Genomic DNA, 5,755 nt, shown 5'->3' on the forward strand with positions numbered 1-5,755 from the left:
AATTAAATAAAATGAGTAAAACAAAATTAGTATAAAAAAGGAAAAAGACAACAAAAAGACAAAAATACAAAAAAAAAATGACTATTTCTATTAATTTCCCATTATGTTATATGTATTTAAATTTTGCATCGTATGTATAATTAAAAAATTGTAGATTCCAAAAGATGTCATATACATACTACATCACGTCGTACCTCGTTTTCCCATACATTTTTTACAGTTTGAGACGTATACAGTTTGACTTCTAGTCTGGAACTAAAATCGCATATGCAGTTAATCATACACGACTGCTTGGTAGTGGCTAAACGATACATAAGGTGGCTTATTCAGTAAACTTCGAGGGGAAACTTTATGTAGAAAGCCCAGTTTTTTCAAACATGTCATCGCTCCTTCTATCTATGAAAAAACTTCTCAACCAAAAACCTTCTCAATCTATACAAAAAGTTGAGTTCCGGTGAAAAAGACAGTTAAGATGAGAAGCGTAAGAAGATACTTCACCATCGGATGCACATTAGAATGAAATGCACCAGATCAATCTTTGTATCAAGCACGATTCATAGAAAGGTTAGAGATTAAAGGTGATTACTCATACGAATAGATTTTACTCAAATTCCTTATACATTTGTGCAAACTTTATTTCCAGATTAATTTATTCTTCTTTTTTTTTTCTTCATAATTTTCATAAATTCTAGCTAAAATATAAATTCAGTTAAAAAATGATTAAAAATCGATTATTTTCTCTTTGTGGCCACAGAGGTTCAGATACGATGAATCCAAACTACCTGCAAAGCATGTTATTATTTTGGGATCAGTTAATTTGCATAACGGGTTGGATATCTAAGTTAATAAAAGAAATCGATTATTTTGATCCAATTTGTAGATGTAATATAGTAAATATTAAAAAATGAGTTAAAAAGAATGCAAATTTGTTTCTAAAACGGGATGACGTGGATTGGGGAAGATTGATATTAATTGCTGTACATACGATACTTACCATGCACCCCCATCCCATTTGATAACCTCGTAAATCAAATAACCCTTCTGTTGCACCCCACGGTCACATCTCTGCACCCCCATCACACCTGAAAATTCCCCCCGGTTAAACCCAGTAATCATCCCCTCAAAAACTGTCAAATACGCAATCGTGACGCTCAATTCAATCAACGGCTGAGATTTGAAACACTCTCGAGATGATCCCCACCCTTCAAATCAATCTTTTTCTGGTTTCCCCATTCGCCCCAACCATTTCCTTTGTAATCACACTAACAATAGAAGCGCCTTCCAGGGTTATTTGAGTCATTTTAGCAGGGGAAGAAATCACCCGTGCGTGAATGACCATAGATGACGGATTGTGGGTCTCATCGTATCTACATACAAAATCTTTCTTCCATTTTTTAATTTCTAAATCATTAAATTGCTCCATTTTTCTAAATTGATACTCTTTTTTTTTAATTAATTTTTTATTTTTGGTAATAAAATGATTGAAACTCCCATCAATTTAATTATTTTATAATTTATTAAAATTTAATACCAATTATACTATTATTTAAAATATATAAAATATCCTAAGAAATATTTTATAAGACTTAAGGAACTTTTATCAAACACTTATCCGGTAAGTGCTTACCGGTAAAATTTAACATTATTATTTACTTATCGGGTAAGATTTAACTCCATCAAAACGACATTGTATGCAACAATTTATCCGGTAAGCGCTTACGGTGGTAAGAGTCGTCGTCCACACTTACAAGGTAAGACTCTAAGTCTTTGTCTCACTCTTACCAGATAAGATTCTTGGTTTTTACCATATTAATACGCTGATGTAAAGTTACTTGGTAAACGCTTACATATCTAAAAGTATTAAAGTTTTGAAGATAAAATATATGTAAACATCTCATCTACCGTAAAAATTAGAGAAATTATATCCGTTGAAACCTTGAGATTACCGACTTTTTTGTATATAAATGAACATTAATATTTTTAACGGTTGGGTTCTTGTGAGACCAGACTGTTTTCGTGAGACACGTGAGAACATTTTTTGCACTTGAAACTTTACAACAAAACGCAGTAAAGATAAAAAAACCGAAATTTCACAACGTTTTGTTGTAAAATTTTTAGTGTAAAAAATGGTCTCATAAAAACAGGCTGATCTTAGATTACATGATCCCAAGTTGTTACCTTAATATTTAATAAATAATTAAAAGATAGCTTAAATTTGGCTACTATATATTTGAAATAAGTATTTAAAATTATAAAAAAAATGTTATAAAAATAGTAATTGAAGGAAATAATAAGAAGCATATTTTCAACACCAATTATTTATCAATTTATATATAAAGTATTACATTCATCAAAATTTCTAATTATGATTTCACTTTGTGTTTTTGAAAAAGGTGAAATAAAATATATGTTTACTTTTTTATACTTGAAATTTTATAGTAAAACGTTGTAAATGTAATATTTTACAGTGTTTTTGCTGTGAAAGTCCGATTTTTTTTAGTTTCATGGTGTTTTATTGTGGAATTTCAAGTATAAAAAAATGGTTTTACGGGTCTCATAAAAACATGCTGGTCATGTGAAACCAACACCTATATATATATATATATATATATAGGGTATATTTCTTTTATAACCTTGTGTATTTGTACAACCCTTGCAACCCAATTAATTGAGATTATTATAGAAATGATGGGAGTTCATTTATTATGATTTGAATATTTATGGAATATGAATAGAGTTCATTAATTATGATTAATACTTTATATTATGAAACAATCAAAACTTCTATGAAATCACATATTCATCAAATGAAATGGACGGTTGAGATTGGGTTGTATTGGTTGCACAAATGTCAAGGGTTGTATAATAACCAACCTCTATATATATATATGGACAAGTTCAAACAAGAACGCTGACTATTTAATAAAACAAGAAAAAAAGTCGTTAATGTGCAAAAATCATATATGATTCAGGGCGAATTTGCTCGCGACAAAAGTCGTACAATTGCATTTTTTTGACGTTAATGTAAAATTACATATGATTTTGTTCATCAATGACATCTTTCTTATTTTCTGAAATAGTTAGTTTTCTCATTTGAACCTTCCCCCATCTCTCTCTCTCTCTCTCTCTCTCTCTCTCTCTCTATATATATATATATATATAAGAGGTTTACTTTGCAAACCATGTTATTTGTATAAACCGTACAAAACTCATTCAACCAATTATAATTTCTCATTTTGTTCATTTTTTTTTTGTAATTATGAGAATTTGATTAATCATTTTTTTATTGTGGAGAGTGTTAATCATGGATATTATCATCTTCATTATTTAAATTTTAGAGAAAAAATGAAACAGTTTCATTAGAATTTCATTAAGTATTATATGAAACAATTTCATAACTATATATGAAACAACTTCATCAAAAAAAAAAGTATTATATGAAACAATTTCACAAGATTAAAGAATTTCATGAAAAAAAATGTCATAAGATTAAACAATGAAATCGACGGATGAGGGTGGTTTGCACGGTTTGTACAAATTGGGTGGTTTGCATTTGATTATATATATATATATATATATATATGTGTGTGTGTGTGTGTGTGTGTGTGTAAGTATATATATATAGGGTTGGGTTTACGTGAGACCAAGGGTTTTTCGTGAGACCCGTAAGACCAATTTATGTTCATTGATAAACTTTAAAAGTTAATGATGTAATGAACTAAATTGCACGGTGACAATTTTGTGAGTATTGAGAAGTCTTGTGGCGTTTATGAATTTTTAGATTTTCAGATTATAGATCTAATCCAAGGGTTGAGAATTGGTCTTACGGGTCTCACGAAAAACCATTGGTCTCACATAATCCCAAGTCTCTCTCTCTCTCTCTCTCTCTATATATATATATATATATGGTTGGATTCTGGTGAAAAAATAAAAATCATGGTGAGAATCGTAAGAAAAAAAAATCTCCACCTCTGAATCAATTTTAGTTGAATGTCAACACTAATGAAATGTATCAAATTAATCCATTTTTAAATGCAATTCTTGGGTGAACATGAGATTTAAAGTGGTCAAATGTTCAGATCATTTATTATGCTTTCCACCATAACTAAAAAAATGAAAAACTAATAAACACACCGGTAAACATTCATTTGAACAATATTCATATTGTTTTTTGTGTTTTTTACATACGTATGCATGTCATATATATGTACATAATTAATGGACAAATTACTTGTAAATATATATATAAACACCGTTTATATAAACATGTTCCTCAATTTTTTTAATGTTATATAATATATATATATATATATATATATATTGGTGAGTTATTATACAACCCTTTATATTTGTATAATTAATACAACTCAATCTCAACTGTCCATTTAATTTGATGAATATGTGATTTCATAAAATTTTGTTTGTTTTCTAATATAAAGTATTGATCATAATTAATAAACTCTAATAACTTCTATAAATATTCAAATCATAATAAATAAACTCTTATCATTTCCATAAATATCTCAATTGATCGGGTTGCATTGGTTTTATAAATCGACATGGTTGTATTTGAAACATACCATATATATATATATATATATATATATATATATATAATATAGGGAAGATCAAATGTTAACCATCATTTTTGTGTTAACTTTGAAAACCCTCTCAATCAATCAAATTCTATTATTCTTATAGGTTTATGTCTTGTTTATTTTACCCTTACAAGGGTATTCTAGTAAATTGAATTCATTTGTAACCCCCAAACAATTAATGAGGAGTTTCAAACAATCAAATCCCAAAAAATATGCATTCATATTATTAATTTTTTTTACTATTGATCTTTATGTTCATTATTGTATGAATTCGTAAATCGCATAAGAAACACGGTAGTAATGGTTTTCGGTATTGATCAATTTGAACACAAATGAACTGTGAACACAATTTGAACACAAATGAACAACCGTAAACACAATTTGAACACAAATGAACCGTGAACACAATTTGAACACAAATGAACAACCGTGAACACAATTTGAACACAAATGAACCGTGAACACAATTTGAACAAATTAACAGATGAACACAAATTAACAGATGAACACGAATTAACAGATGCTACCTTAATTTTGTGGGACGTCTATGTATGTGAATATATGAGTCAAAAATTGCACATATCGTATTCATTTGTGTTCATATCGTGTTCACGGTTCATTTGTGTTCAAATTGTGTTCACGGTTGTTCAAATTGTGTTCACGGTTCATTTGTGTTCAAATTGATCAATATCGAAAATTGTTACTACCGTGTTTTTATGCGATTTAGGAATTTATACAAGAATGAACATGGAAAATCAATAGTAAAAAAAATAATAATAATATGAATGCATATTCAACTTACTAGAATACCCTTGATAAGTGTATTTTTCTTCCCAAAATGCTCCTTTCATCATTGTTCACTAGGCCTCATTAAAATTCAAACTTTAAAATTTAAATTTTTTTATTGATTAATTTTAACCGTTGATTATAGATTTGGATGACCAAGATCAGTTAATAAGGTTAACACAAAAATAATGGTTAGCATTTGATCTTGCCATATATATAGAGGAGTGATCATATGAAAACCGCCCTCATTTGTGTAAACCGTGCAAACCACCTTCATCTGTCGATTTCATTGTTTAATCTTATGAAATTTTTTCATGAAATTGTTTAATCTTGTAAAATTGTTTCATATAATACTTTTTTTGATGAAGTTG

The sequence above is a fragment of the Cynara cardunculus genome (assembly GCF_001531365.2).
Source record: "Cynara cardunculus var. scolymus isolate 2C chromosome LG 6, CcrdV1, whole genome shotgun sequence".
NCBI classification, from domain to species: domain Eukaryota; kingdom Viridiplantae; phylum Streptophyta; class Magnoliopsida; order Asterales; family Asteraceae; genus Cynara; species Cynara cardunculus.